Source organism: Ascaphus truei, chromosome 5 (genome assembly GCF_040206685.1).
Source record: "Ascaphus truei isolate aAscTru1 chromosome 5, aAscTru1.hap1, whole genome shotgun sequence".
Classification (NCBI taxonomy): Eukaryota; Metazoa; Chordata; class Amphibia; order Anura; family Ascaphidae; genus Ascaphus; species Ascaphus truei.
The window spans coordinates 305,261,928-305,278,085 of NC_134487.1; the positions used below are offsets into that span (position 1 = coordinate 305,261,928).

At 48.9% G+C, this 16,158-nt stretch overlaps 1 protein-coding gene across 2 annotated transcripts in view; it reads left to right on the top strand.

The window, feature by feature from the left end:
* Positions 1–9,349: 9,349 nt before the first annotated feature.
* RERG (RAS like estrogen regulated growth inhibitor) overlaps positions 9,350–16,158 on the top strand; it is a 161,216-nt gene continuing 154,407 nt past the window's right edge. For both annotated transcript variants that reach the window (XM_075603036.1, XM_075603034.1), the window contains exon 1: positions 9,350–9,783. The gene's annotated coding sequence lies outside the window, so the exon portion shown is untranslated. The remainder of the gene's footprint in view (positions 9,784–16,158) is intronic.

Below are 16,158 nucleotides of genomic sequence, written 5' to 3' on the forward strand. Positions count from 1 at the left end.
GTTATTTTATTTTGCACGTAGTAACGGCTGTTTACACGTAGACGGGGTTTTTACACTGAGAGTAAGAAATGTCCATGCAATTTTAGAGATTTGCCCAATTTTCCGGGTGCAGTTTTAGGAATCAGCGTAAGGGAATTTATTAGCTTAAAGAATGCAGACAATTTTGCCATAACCCGTATACAGAAGCAAATGGTACAAATGTGCAAAGAACGGGCTTTTATAAAAGTTACGAATTTCAGTGTCACACAAAAAAATCGTGCGCATATCACAGTGTGTGTCTACTATAAAAGCCTGATGAAGGGGCTCTATCGTGTGCATATCACAGTGTGTGTCTACTAAAAACGCCTGATGAAGGGGCTCTATCGTGTGCATATCACAGTGTGTGTCTACTAAAAACGCCTGATGAAGGGGCTCTATCGTGTGCATATCACAGTGTGTGTCTACTATAAAAGCCTGATGAAGGGGCTCTATCGTGCGCATATCACAGTGTGTGTCTACTATAAAAGCCTGATGAAGGGGCTCTATCGTGCGCATATCACAGTGTGTGTCTACTAAAAACGCCTGATGAAGGGGCTCTATCGTGTGCATATCACAGTGTGTGTCTACTATAAAAGCCTGATGAAGGGGCTCTATCGTGCGCATATCACAGTGTGTGTCTACTATAAAAGCCTGATGAAGGGGCTCTATCGTGCGCATATCACAGTGTGTGTCTACTATAAAAGCCTGATGAAGGGGCTCTATCGTGCGCATATCACAGTGTGTGTCTACTAAAAACGCCTGATGAAGGGGCTCTATCGTGCGCATATCACAGTGTGTGTCTACTAAAAACGTCTGATGAAGGGGCTCTATCGTGCGCATATCACAGTGTGTGTCTACTATAAAAGCCTGATGAAGGGGCTCTATCGTGCGCATATCACAGTGTGTGTCTACTATAAAAGCCTGATGAAGGGGCTCTATCGTGCGCATATCACAGTGTGTGTCTACTATAAAAGCCTGATGAAGGGGCTCTATCGTGCGCATATCACAGTGTGTGTCTACTATAAAAGCCTGATGAAGGGGCTCTATCGTGCGCATATCACAGTGTGTGTCTGCTCACTTTTCCTCTCACTGTGTGTGCTGATATTTTTTCTGTATTGCTGCTTTTTTTTGATACATTAAAGAAGAAACTTGTGTGAGACCAAAAGCAAAACGTAAGTCCTTCATTTTCCGTTGATTCTCCTTTTTGAGCGCTGATCCCAGTACGGTTTTGTAGTGTCACACGTCATGTCATCAGGGTTACCACCTTCAACTGAAAAAAAAAATTCCCTTCCCAACATCCTGCTGCAACTCCCCCCTCCAACTGCAGTGAACATGGCTGCACGGAGTCATATGACGCCACGGCAATGAAACGCTATGTGACGCCGCGTAGTGTCATGATGTCCCATTGCCATGGCAACGCGCAGCCATGTTTACTGCAGTTGGAGGGGGAGTTGCAGAAGATTACAGGAAAATGGCGGAGACACGGCCGTTGCAGCACACCGCCGCCACTGGAGATTGACGGGCTAAAGCTGTAACCCGGAGAAAAGTACCCAAAACCCGGAGTCTCCAGGTCAAACCCGGAGAAGTGGAAACCCTGGATGTGAAAGGGTCATTTTGCATTGAGACATACAACTATTTTATAGCTATTGTTACGTGTAACGGATCCTTATAGAACACAACGTGAAAAGATCCGAGCTGTTAATATGCTGAGAGTGTCAGTCACTTTAACCCCTTCAGCAGCAATCCTGGCCGGGAACCGTTGTAACATTTTCCTTTGCATGTTACCCGGACATGTGGTGACTCCCCGAGTCTGGAGATATTAGGGGTTTTGTGCTGACTTTGACACAAGAATAACTACAAACATGTCCATCGTGGTCACCAATAGCAAGCTGTGACATCAACTTCTGATCGTGTTTCTTCTTTTCTATTAGCTGCCAGAGCGAGGCCCGACGCCCTGACACCTGCGGCGATTTCAGTTCCTCACATTGCGCAGTGATTTTGATTCCTCACATTGCGCAGTAATTTTGATTCCTCACATTGCGCAGTGATTTTGATTCCTCACATTGCGCAGTGATTTTGATCCCCCACATTGCGCTGTGATTTTGATTCCTCACATTGCGCAGTGATTTTGATCCCCCACATTGCGCTGTGATTTTGATTTCTCACATTGCGCAGTGATTTTGATTTCTCACATTGCGTCATTTGACGCTGGATTCTGGAGAACCAGGGTGGCTGCCATAATAATATTAATAGCATGTTCTTGTATAGCGCTTTACAGAGACATTTTGCTGGCACAGTCCTTGCCCCATGGAGCTTACAATCTATGTTTTTGGTGCCTGAGGCACAGGGAGATAAAGTGACTTGCCCAAGGTCACAAGGAGCCGACACAAGGAATTGAACCAGGTTCCCCTGCAGCAATCTCAGTGTCAGTCAGTGTTTTTACTCACTGAGCCACTCCTTCTCACAGGCGGCAGAACGGAGGCAGCTGACACAGGCGGCAGACACAGGTGGAAGACACAGGCGGCAGAACGGAGGCAGCAGACACAGGCGGCAGACACAGGCGACCGGCACAGGTGGCAGAACGGAGGCGGCAGACACAGGCAACCGGCACAGGTGGCAGAGCGGAGGCGGCAGACACAGGTGACCGGCACAGGCAGCAGAACGGAGGCGGCAGACACAGGCGATTGGCACAGGCGGCAGAGCGGAGGCGGCAGAGCGGAGGCGGCAGACACAGGCGACCGGCACAGGCGGCAGAGCGGAGGCGGCAGACACAGGCGACCGGCACAGGCGGCAGAGCGGAGGCGGCAGAGCGGAGGCGGCCGGCACAGGCGGCAGAGCGGAGGTGGCAGACACAGGTGACCGGCACAGGCGGCAGAGCGGAGGCAGCAGACACAGGCGACCGGCACAGGCGGCAGAGCGGAGGTGGCAGACACAGGCGACCGGCACAGGCGGCAGAGCGGAGGTGGCAGACACAGGTGACCGGCACAGGCGGCAGAGCGGAGGCAGCAGACACAGGCGACCGGCACAGGTAAGTGCCTAAGGGTGGCGGATTTGTAGATCCGCTGCTGCTCAGCATATCTCACGTTATTACATCATACATCGTCCTGTTCATGCGTTACACGCTGTGATGCGGCTTGTGCCCTCGCTGCTGTCCACTTTGGAGTTGTGGTCGGGGGACACGGTGCACAAGGTCCTGCCTGAATTCCATCTATGGACGCGTTCCTTTCCGGATCTTCAGCTGAGCGCATTTTTATTATTTTAAATGTAAGTTTCTGACACACATTGTGTGTGTTTTAATATACCTATTTGGATACTCATCTTTGGTGCGCTGTGTGTCTTTCTTCTTCATATATATACACACACACACACACACATATATACACACACACAAACACACACATACACACACACACATATATACATTACACAATAAATGAGAAAGCTGCACTTTTATCACATATTAGTCCCATTGTCCAATGTGGAAGCCACTTAGGCCAATATTATTGCCAGCACAGCGTTGGAGCGCTAATCTCAAAACGTCGTGGTCACATTGCAGGCTTGTTACGGGTGAAACATTTGTGAGCTCTGTGTATAATAAACAAAGGATACTGGAACGTTGCAGGAAAGGGCCTCCTGGCTGTTATCTGGCAGCGCTTTGACAGCCCGTCTAGTATCTGGATGTCTCTTGCTGTGGGCTCTTCTCCTCTCTCTCTCTGTGTTGGAGATGTGTTTCTGATGCTGTCTCTCTCTGTCTCTATCCTTGGCTAGCAGTTTCCTACAAGTCTCCTCTTTCACCTCTGTGAGTGTCAGGATTTCTGTCAGATGGGCTGTCTCCCTGTCAGTTGGGCTGTCTCCCTGTCAGTTGGGCAGTCTCCCTGTCAGTTGGGCTGTCTCTCTGTCAGTTGGGCTGTCTCTCTGTCAGATGGGCTGTCTCCCTGTCAGTTGGGCTGTCTCCCTGTCAGTTGGGCTGTCTCCCTGTCAGTTGGGCTGTCTCCCTGTCAGATGGGCTGTCTCCCTGTCAGTTGGGCTGTCTCCCTGTCAGTTGGGCTGTCTCCCTGTCAGTTGGGCTGTCTCCCTGTCAGTTGGGCTGTCTCTCTGTCAGTTGGGCTGTCTCTCTGTCAGTTGGGCTGTCTCCCTGTCAGTTGGGCTGTCTCCCTGTCAGTTGGGCTGTCTCTCTGTGTGCCTCTCAGATTGTTACTCCCTCTCTCTGTCTCAGACTGACAGTTGGTCTCCAGAGTCTATCCATTTCTCATCTTATCCAATCCCATACTGTATCTCCTGTCATGTGTTGCCAGGCAGACCATGGACAGTGTCTCTTATTCCTAATCGCCCAATGTGATAGGCGGACCGATAAGTTCTGTATTGCCCACAAAATACACTTATTTGTAGCTCTGGCTGCATATCTGTTAGTAAACTCACAAAGCAATATGTGCCTATAGAAATGCAAGCCCTGCATTGTGAGGATATTGTGGTCTGGGGAGGAATTGTGGGGTTATTGTGTTGAGTTATTGTATGTGGGGGGTGGGGTGGAATTGCATGTCTGTGTGTGTGGGGGGGGGAGGTAGGATTGTGTGAGTGGTGGAATTACATGTGTGTCTGGCTAGTGGGGTGGGGGGAGTGAGAGAGAGACAGGGGGTTGTGAGAGAAAGAAAGGGGAGAGAGAGAAAGAGAGAGAGAACAGATTGAAAGAGGGAGGGAGAGAGAAGGGAGTGAGAGAGAGAGAAAGAGAGAGAGGAGGGAGTGAGAGAGAGGGAGAGAGGGAGAGAGGGAGAGGGAGGGAGAGGGGGACAGAAACAGAAAGGACTGGGAGGGATGGAGGGGAGGGAGAGGAAGAGGAAGAGTGTAAGATGGGGAGAGAGGGGAAGAGTGGGGGGAACAGAAGTGGGTGAGAGAGTGAGGAGGTGTGTAAAGAAAGTGGGGGGCCTCACAATTCTGCTGACAGGGGGGCTCCGGTGGACACTATTGTGTGTGTGTGTGTGGGGGGGGGGGGGTATTGTGTGGGTATTGTGGTGTGGGGGGTATGGTGTGGGTATTGTGGGTGTTGTTGTCTGGGGAGGTATTGTTGGGGAATTGAGTGTGTGTGTGTGTGTGTGTGTGTGTGTGTGTGTGTGTGTATGTGTGTGTGTGTGTGTGTGTGTGTGTGTGTGTGTGTGTGTGTGTGTGTGTGTGTGTGTGTGTGTGTGTGTGTGTGTGTGTGGTGGAATTGTGTGTGTGTGTGTGTGTGGTGGGAGTGATTGTGGGTGAGGGGGGGAGTGAGAGAACGAAGGGATGGAGTGATGGAGAGAGACGGGAGGGAGAGGAAAAGAAGGGAGTGAGTGAGAGAGGGAGAAAGAAAAAGAAGGGAGTGTGAGAGAGAGCGAGAGAGAAGGGAGGGAGAGATAAAGAAGGAAAGGAGTGAGAGAGAAGAGAATGAAAGGAATGTGTGAGAGACAAAGAGAGACAGAGAGAAACAGAGACAGAGAAAGTGAAGGGAGTGAGTGAGAGAAGACAGAGAAGGGTGTGAGAGAGAAAGAAAGACAAAGGGAGGGAGAGAGAGAATGGAGTGTGTGTGAGAGAAAGAGAGAGAGAGAGAGAGAGATGCGGTGGCCCACAGTCAGAGGGGAGACGGACAGGGAAGCAATAGCTAATGAAACACTGCAGCAATTGTAATGGCAAAGTTCCTCCGACTTCAGTGACTCTCACTAGTGTAATAACGTACGCGCAGTGCGCAAAACTTCCCTACATGTTTCGTCAAAGTCCATGTGACTTCATCAGGGGTGTGGACTGCAAGCGTACACTGATACTTTTACTGATACTTTACGTGGCCCAAAATAAGAAAGGCAAAAAACTAGGAACCAGAGCTAGACTAGAGTAAACTTCCAGGAAAGGAATTACTATTGTTACAATATATAAATAACAACTAAAATTGCTCAGTGTTTAAATGTAACTGTAAATGTGGATGTAAAATGAGTAGTGACATTAAGGATGAAAACGAAATAAAATGGAGGCAAAAATAAAAATAAGAAATGAAAATAAAATGAAAAAGTTTAAATTAAAATGATTGAGGTAATGAAAATAATAAAGTGGAATGAATAAGAAATAAACTAGAATAATGAAAAATGTATAAATGATAAGCAGTTATTAAAAACTTGCAGAATAAAAAAATATATACTAAAATAGGAATATTGTTGGGATAAATAATAAATGGTGAATATGATATAATAGTGAATGATGATTATTTAATATCAAATTAAATCAACTTGATCAGACCACGGTACGGGTGTCAATGCATTAATTGAATCCAGCTGGAGCAGGGGTACCCAGAGAGTAAATCCAATAGGATTCTCTCCTACAGAGGGTTTTGAACCTATCCCCCCCAATAGAGAGGATATGAAATAGAAGAGGTTTGTCCACAATATAAAAGGCTGCAGAGAGGTTGAGTAATATGAGCAAAGTGTAATAACCTTTTTCTTTTGCAGCATGGAGGTCATTAGTTAATTTAGTGAGGGCTGTTTCAGTGGAGTGAGCAGTACAGAAGCCAGATTGTAGAGAATCTAGGGGACAATAAGAGGTGATAAAATGGAGCAAGGCGAGGAGCAAGGCATGGCATTCAAGGAGTTTAGAGGCAAACGTCAGGAGGGAGATAGATGAATATAAACCCTTATTCTCGGATACATCCATACATACAGTGCACAAGAGAGGCACAAACACAATTTCTATTCAGTTTAATATAATCCACTGTTAGCTGTATTACATCACTTTTCACCATAATGAATATGAGACAAACAGAGAAGCATTTAGCAAAGTTAGAGGAGTTAATGAGAGACTAAAGGTAGGTACACTGATTGGGAATACTGTATGTGAGGTCTGTAAAACAGTGAGAAATAGTTGGACAGTCCTTACCATAAAGATATCTGTCCATATTTACTAAACAGTGTTTTTATGGCCCATTTAAGTGAATAAGCAGTAAGTTATCCTCTGGCGCCAGAGCACTGGTTAGTATATACAGTATATACCGTATATACATTATGCCCAGTTATCTGGTGCTGTTATCTACAACAGTTTCATTAATTGCATAAAAGGCCCAGTTGGAATTTTGGAGCCAATTCTATTACAGGGGGTTAAAGCAGACCATATACTTAAACAAAAAAAGAGAAGGGGTCCTAATATTTCGTAGAACAAGATTATTGGTGGTGTATTTTTATTAAACCTTTGTAAACAGGAGCATTCTAAGAACGCCACAAACATCTGTCTGCAGTGGTCATTTTCATCATTGCAATCATATACTTAAGTAATAGTAATGTTTATATAGTTTTATTCCTACAGAATTAAAGTCCCCCATCCCGTGTTCCACACCTTGCCAAGCTTCAAACCAGCTCCCACACCCGGCCACGCTCCCACACCCTACCACGCTCCCACACCCTACCACGCTCCCACACCCTACCACGCTCCCACACACTACCACACTCCCACACCCTGCCAAGCTCCCACACCCTGCTCAGCTCTCAACATGCCCACACCTTTCCAAGCTCTATTTCCCTGCCCAGCTCCTTCACCCTGTCAAACTCCCACACCATGCCAGGCTCTCACAACCTGCCCAGCTCCCTCACATTGGTAATCTCCCTCACCCTGCCCAGCTCCATCATCCTGCCCAGCTCCCACCTCCTGCCCAGATCCCTCAAACAGGTCATCTCCCTCACTCTGCCCAGCTCCATCATACTGCCCAGCACCCACCCCCTGCCTAGCTACCTCATTCTGCCCAGCTCCCACCACCTTCCCAGCTCATCTCGCTCATTCTTCCAAGCTCCCTCACCCTGCCTAGCTCCTTCATCCTGACCAGCTCCCTCATCCTGCCCACCTTCCTCCCCCTGCCCAGCTCCCTCATCCTGATCAGCTCCCACCTCCTGCCCAGCTCCCACCTCCTGTCCAGGTCCCACCTCCTGCCCAGGTCCCACATCCTACCCAGCTCCCACCTCCTGCCCAGCTCCCACCTCCTGCCAGCTCCAACCTCCTGCCCAGCTCCCTCATTCTGTCCAGCTCCCTCATTCTGTCCAGCTCCCTCATCCTGCTCATCTCCCGCCTCCTGCCCATCTTGCTTACACTGCCCAGATCCCTCACACCATGCAGCTCCTTCATCCTTCCCAGCTCCATTACCCTTGCCAGCTCCCATCTCTTGACCAGCTCGCTCCCCCTGCCCAGCTCTCACCTCCTGCCCAGCTCACACCCCCTGTCCAGCTCCCACACCCTGCCCAGCTCTCACATCCTGTCCAGCTCCCTCCCTCCCCCTTCCCAGGTCCTTCATCCTGCTCATCTCCCTCACCCTGCCCAAGTCCCCCACCCTGCCCAGCTCCCTCATCCTGCTCATCTCCCTCACCTTGCCCAAGTCCCCCACCCTGCCCAGCTCTCTCATCTTGCCCAGCTCCCTCATCCTGCTCATCTCCCACTTCCTGCCCAGCACCCCCCCCACTGCCTAGCTCCCTCACCCCACACAGCTCCTTCATCCCTCACAGCTCCTTCATCCTTCACAGCTCCATCATCCTTCCCAGCTCCACCACCCTTACCATCTCCCACATCTTGACCAGCTCGCTCCCCCTGCCTAGCTCTCATCACCTGTCCAGCTCACACCCCCTGCCCAGCTCCCACACCCTTCCCAGCTCCCACACCCTGCCCAGCTCCCTCATCCTGCTCATCTCCCACCTCCTGCCCAGCTCCCTCACACTGCCTAGCTCCCTCACTCCACACAGCTCCTTCATCCCTCACAGCTACTTCATCCTTCACAGCTCCATCATCCTTCGCAGCTCCACCACCCTTACCATCTCCCACATCTTGACCAGCTTGCCCTACCTAGCTCTCACCCCCTGCCCAGCTCACACCACCTGCCCAGCTCCCTTACCCTGCTCATCTCCATCACCCTGCCCACCTTCTATATCCTAGCCAGCTTCTGCCCAGCTCTATCACCCTGCTCAGCTCTATCACCCTGCCCAGCTCCCTCACCCTGCCCAGCTCCTGGTCAGCTTCCATATCCTAGCCAGCTTCTGCCCAGCTCTATCACCCTGCTCAGCTCTATCACCCTGCACAGCTCCCTCACCCTGCCCAGCAATTGCCCTGCTCCTACTCCAGAACTTTGAACTTGATGGACATATGTCTTTTTCAACCTTATCTCCTACAGTATGTAACTATGTAACTGTGTAACTATGTAACTGTGTAACTGTCTAACTGTGTAACTGTGTAACGTGGTTTTGATTGAGGAAGGTTTCAACACCTACTGTTGCATTTGATTTCCTGCAGGGGGCGCCTGATTCATTCGGTTACACAGTGCGCTCTCCAGCAGCACACAGAGCTGTGTCAGTGCCACACAGTCAGCAGCACACAGAGCTGTGTCAGTGACACACCATCAGCAGCAGCAGCACACAGAGCTGTGTCAGTGACACACCATCAGCAGTAGCAGCACACAGAGCTGTGTCAGTGCCACACACTCAGCAGCAGCACACAGAGCTGTGTCAGTGCCACACACTCAGCAGCAGCACACAGAGCTGTGTCAGTGCCACACACTCAGCAGCAGCACACAGAGCTGTGTCAGTGCCACACAGCAGCCACCTCTCACACTGCATCCTCCTGCGCTTCCTTTGCTGATCGTCCTTCTGCACGGGATCCCTGTGAGCACAGACACCATCAAGGGGCAGGAGCAGGCACCCCCCACCCCCCTTCAGCTGCACCCCCCCACCCCCTTCAGCTGCACGCAGTGTGTACAGGGTCTCTGTGTGACTGGCAGTAATAGCAGATCAGGTGAGTACTTTGCACGTTTATTTGTACCAGGGCTGTGTGTTATAGTGAAGGTTTCACACAGGGCTGTGCGTTATAGTGAAGGTTTCACACAGGACTGTGCGTTATAGTGGAGGTTTCACACAGGGCTGTGCGTTATAGTGAAGGTTTCACACATCAGGGCTGTGCGTTATAGTGAAGGTTTCACACATCAGGGCTGTGCGTTATAGTGAAGGTTTCAAACATCAGGGCTGTGCGTTATAGTGAAGGTTTCACACAGCAGGGTTGTGCGTTATAGTGAAGGTTTCACACACAGGGCTGTGCGTTATAGTGAAGGTTTCACACAGGGCTGTGCGTTATAGTGAAGTCTTCCCACATCAGGGCTGCAGTGGGCTGGTTATGGAAATGGATTCCCTGCTCACCCACATACCTGCTCACCCATATACTGTACCTGCTCACCCACATACCTGCTCACCCACATACCTGCTCACCCACATACCTGCTCACCCATATACTGTACCTGCTCACCCACATACCTGCTCACCCACATACCTGCTCACCCACATACTGTACCTGCTTCCCCACAGCTTGCCCGGCTCCTGCCAGTGCCGTGCAGCTGTTCTATTCTCTGGCCACTTACTGTCAGTCACACACACAGGCTCAGTGCTATTATCCCGCTAGCATTGCACATTCCTGCACATTCCTGCACATAGAAAGTGAGAGGGACCAGCATGTTACCTGGCAATGCATTCTTTAATACTGACACAGAGGGGAACAATGGGCATTATTATACAGGACTGGGGATCTTATCTCAACATGCACTTTGCAGAGGGGGACCCGGGGTAACAGGAGCCGGGGCAACAGGACCCGGGGTAACAGGACCCGGAGTAACAGGAGCCGGGGTAACAAGACCCGGGGTAACAGGAGCCGGGGTAACAGGAGCCGGGGTAACAGGACCCAGGGTAACTGGACCCGGGGTAACAGGAGCCGTGGTAACAGGACCCGGGGTAACAGGAGCCGGGGTAACAGGAGCCGTGGTAACAGGACCCGGGGTAACAGGAGCCGGGGTAACAGGAGCTTGTTCTGGAGAATAACTTCAGCGCAGTTCTTGTTTTCCTGATATGCTATTTTCTTGGATGGAGCTTTAGGGCATGACATTGGTGTTTTGCGTGGCACTGTGGGTGGCACTGCGGGTGGCACTGTGCGTGGCACTGTGGGTGACACTGTGGGTGGCACTGTGAGTGGCACTGCGGGTGGCACTGTGCGTGGCACTGTGGGTGACACTGTGCATAGCATGGTGGGTAGCACGGTGGGTGGCACTGTGCGTGGCACGGTGGGTGGCACTGTGCGTGGCACTGTGCATGGCACTGTGGGTGGCACTGCCTGGCACGGTGGGTGGCACTGTGGGTGGCACTGTGGGTGGCACTGTGCGTGGCACTGTGCGTGGCACTGTGGGTGGCACTGCCTGGCACTGTGGGTGGCACTGTGTGGCATGGTGGGTGGCACTGTGGGTGGCACTGTGCATGGCACTGTGTGTGACACTGTGCATAGCATGGTGGGTAGCACGGTGGGTGGCACTGTGGGTGGCACTGTGCGTGGCACGGTGGGTGGCACTGTGGGTGGCACGGTGGGTGGCACTGTGCGTGGCACGGTGGGTGGCACGGTGGGTGGCACTGTGGGTGGCACTGTGTGTGGCACTGTGCGTGGCACGGTGGGTGGCACTGTGGGTGGCACTGTGCGTGGCACGGTGGGTGGCATGGTGGGTGGCACTGTGGGCGGTACTGTGGTTGGCACTGTGCGTGGCACTGTGTGTGGCACTGTGGGTGGCACTGTGCGTGGCACGGTGGGTGGCACTGTGGGTGGCACTGTGGGTGGCACTGTGCGTGGCACGGTGGGTGGCACTGTGGGTGGCACGGTGGGTGGCACTGTGCGTGGCACGGTGGGTGGCACGGTGGGTGGCACTGTGTGTGGCACTGTGCGTGGCACGGTGGGTGGCACTGTGGGTGGCACTGTGCGTGGCACGGTGGGTGGCATGGTGGGTGGCACTGTGGGCGGTACTGTGGTTGGCACTGTGCGTGGCACTGTGTGTGGCACTGTGGGTGGCACTGTGCGTGGCACGGTGGGTGGCACTGTGGGTGGCACTGTGCATGGCACTGGATGCTGTTTGACCTTTGAATGATTGCTACCTATGTCGCTGCTCACAGATGGACACAGATGCTCGGTGCTTGCTGTTTGGAGCAAATTGCCCCATTCTTGCTACACATCCCCTGAATATTAGAAGGAGATGCCCTGTGGGTAACCCCCTTATTGCAGAAGGGGCAGCATTGCAGTGCACAGCAGGGGGTCAGGACTCAGTTGTGGCTATGTACTAAAGTCTCTGGCTGCAACACAGGGACCCAAAGAATGACACCAAATGTATCTAAGGACAAACTCTAGTTGCTTTAAGTGGGATTAATTTTCTTTGATGAACATGACGCAGTTTTGCGCCAGATTTGCTACCAGGAGACTTTAGTAAATAACCCTGAATGCGCAGTGACCATTGCCGTGCCTTCTATTTGCTTGAATGGAAGTCACTGGGTTATCACCCCACTTCTTACCATATTAAACGGGAAACAAGGATGGTCCTGACTTCAAACCCAGTAACAGGTCAGTAACTCTGGCCAGGTCACTAAACTCTGGCCAGGTCACTAGTTCCTGCTGCCTGAGGAACAGAGCACAAGCTCCTGGGAATCGGGGACGTCTTCAGCTAATTCATGTGTTTTATTATGCACTCTACTCGCCAGCTAATTCCAAGGTCTTCTTCAGTACTGGCCAGCTCCAGTCCTCAAGGACCACCAAAGGGGTAGGTTTTAAGGATATCCCTGCTTCAGCACAGGTGGCTAAATAAGTGGCTCAGTAGAAGACTGCACCACTAGTGCTAAAGCAGGGATATCTTGAAAACCTGACCTGTTGGTGGCCCCTGAGGACTGGCGTGTCACCCCTGGTCTACTTTGTGATGCAGATCCAGGCCAGCCTGTCTTCAGATCTTACTGTATTAGCTATGGCTGCTAACAGACCAGTGCTTAGAAATGGGAAAACAGGACTGGTAACTATCCCTTGTACTTCGGGTATACAGTAGTACTGTATAACCTGGTGATATTTACCTTTATATACCACAACATACTACTCTGTAGACCACAATACATTCCCATAGTGTGTTTGCAGAATAGAAGATGATTTATGTTAGAATTGTACACGCTATTTAATAATCCCACTTACTGTGGGGAGATGCAATGAAGTGGTAGCATTCCACAACCAGTTAACATTGTATGGGGTGTGTTATGGTACATAAGTGTAAGAAGCTGAGCTGATGTAGGTCAGGATCAGGAAGCCTGAGCATGCAAAGTGCTGAAACAATTTCCAAGATGCAGTGATCAGAACTAAATTATAAAGAATGTGTAACAAGATCAGCCATTTTTAATAGGCTCAATAAAATGTGTATACATCAATACCCCCTCCCCCAAATATAACTACTTCAGGGCATACAATGCAAGCTGTGAGCAAAGAAAAATACAGCTTGGGACCAATACATCGTGGGAACTTCAACAAGTTTGGATTTATACATAAAACCTTTCTGATGATGTTACATCTTTAAAAAAAATGCTGTTAAAAATAGATTTAGTATATTTTTGAGTCAAATAAGTGAAATATATTATACATTAACAATTCATATCGTTTGTGTTTTTCCATATGAGTAATTTGGAAAATGTGTCTCCTAACTATATATAGGCGACCAGTTCAAATCCGCTCCCCAGAATTCGCGGATTCTTTTGATCGAATTCGTCCACCCCACTCCCCGCCTCCCCGCCTCCCCGCCTCCCCAATCTCTCTGGGTACTAAAAAAGAGGAGAGCTTTTCAGTTTAGTAGTGTCTCCAGTTGTATATATCTCCCCCCCAAATAAATTAGGGAGGCGTGTCTGTGGTAACCGGCTGGGAGATATGCAAAGTATATTTACATGAGTCCTATCCCACACTTCCTGTGACTGGATTGGTGTCAGACCCAACAGGTCTAGAACCCCCACCAATCCAAATCTGCAAGAGAGGTCCCCCATCTCTGCCCCTAACGCCAGTGTTCTCTGCACTGATTGGTCCTGCTTGTGTCAGTGACGGTGAGATACTCTGCCTGCTCTATTCAATATCTTTTAAAGCGTCTTCGCAGGGACTTTCACAGCATAGTGAATAAGGACCAATCATTTGTCCGACCATAAAATGACATTGAGTTCAAACCATGTTCCCCCAAAACCTGCGCCCGTGCTGCAAAATCTCTTTGCACCCCAAATCAAAATGTGTTATGAATAATATTCAACATTTACATTGCAAAGCAAAACTTGTGCTGCTGTCTTATAATGAACAACAAACCAGTGCTGTGCGAATATATTCCATGCCTTTTATACTGTGTTCATTTATTCATCAGATAACCACAACCTTTCCCTTCCTATGAGTGCGTTAGGTAACCTTTTGGTGATGGAAATAATGTACATTACATGCATGTCTTTCCAGATCCTGGGAAATACTTTGTGTAGAGAATTCTCTGTGGTGCTTATTAAGACTTAGAGATAACATTTTATTTGTACAGAGATCTCGTTTTAGGAAGTGCACATAACAGCTGACTTGATAGCTGTAAAATTATTTCATTGAGTAATTCCTGCCAAAAACTGATTTTTCACAATGGCAATAATATTTGATCATGGCCAAGACAGGAAGTTTTTATCCATTGATTATGTTTTTTGAAAAATGTAATTTTGTTTGTGTTCCTTTTCTGATTGCCTCAAACTAATTGTTCTGTGCATTTGAAGTCGGATAGAGAATCCTCTTTCTTAACTGTGCACAGCTGTATGTATTCTATCAGTGAACGTTATGTTAAACTATATGCTCTTTGCTAAATCTAAAGGAGAAAAGCTGACGTAAGTTGAAAGGTAATTATAGAGTAACATTTCTAATGCTATGTGTACCAGGTATGCATGTAGTAACAAAGGCGGGAGTAGGGGTATGGTACCTTTTATTGGAGCAACACATAGTTGATATGTTACAAGCTTTCCAACCTCTTTGGGTCCTGTATCAGATATCCCTGACCCTGAGAGGTTCGAATGCTTCTAACATATCAACTACTATGCAATAAAACAAATACAAAAACGTATCAACCCAAATGTAGTATTTAATCCTTCTAAACGTGAATTGAAAATCACCCCCTGAGGGGATTGACTCCTTAGATGGTTAATAATAGATTGCAGAGCAGCTGGAGCGTGCCACACACACACAGAATCATTGTGGTTACCTGGCAAGTGTCTGTGTCTTGGAATAAACTTTCTGTAAATGATATAGACTTGGTGAAGATACTCAGTGTCATTACTGTGTCATATAATACTTTGTGGTGATTTCAGTTCGATAAAGGAGAAAATAATTATTGCTCTGGTATACAAGAGTATAAATGTAAAGTAGGCAGAGGGTAAATCATCCAAAACGTTCTACTTTCTAAAGTTACATAGGGTGAAAACCTCAAAAGGGCCATTGAAACATTTTTGAAAACCCACTAGTTATACGAGCAGAGTTGGTACACTTAAGATAGCATAACATTTCCAAGGAAGAGAAGGATAGAAGAGAAGGATACAATAAAATGATTCGATATCAGTGATCTAGAAGACTAAAGTATGTCCACTAAAAACTCACGGTGGTCAGGAATTCATTGTGTTTGTCTTCTTTTGTAGTGTCCGTTTGCAATATCCCTCTGCAGTGAATTAGTGCATCCAAGACATTTATAAGCTGTTGGGTTGTAAATATTTTATTATTTTTGACCTCTTTCCTTTCTGTTAGTTTTATTAGGTTCTCGTTTTCAGGGGACCTCTCACTCCCACTTCGGTGAGGTGGGACGGTGGGGGCATGCCTCTAAGGCTTCACTTACCTGTGCCAATATCAACTGCTTGGAATAAGTGGTCAAGGACAATAGCGGTGACCAAGTCAGTGCTGACCTTTCCTCAGGGACATCTCTCATCTCAATATCGCCTGACTGCGCTGATTCGTAGCTCTGTGCCACTCCTTCCTCCTATGTATCTTAGATTCATTTGTGTATTAGTCTCATTTGGCTAATAGGGCCATTGGCCATTACTCTACAGGAAGGGACGATGTTTTGGGGGCGGTAAGGGGGGGTGGGTGTTGGTAGTTGTTGCCCAGGGGAGGGTGGTTAGGATCTCTGGGGGGTGGTGGTCGATGTTTTACCGCATGCTTGCCTTGGCGTAGCCATAGGGGGCTGGTACTGTAGTTTTATTATAATATTTATCTATTAGTTGTTCGTTAGTCATAGAAACCTATGACTAGCTGAACTCTTTGCCTAGTCGGGTTAATATCAAGTAAAACATGTAGTTT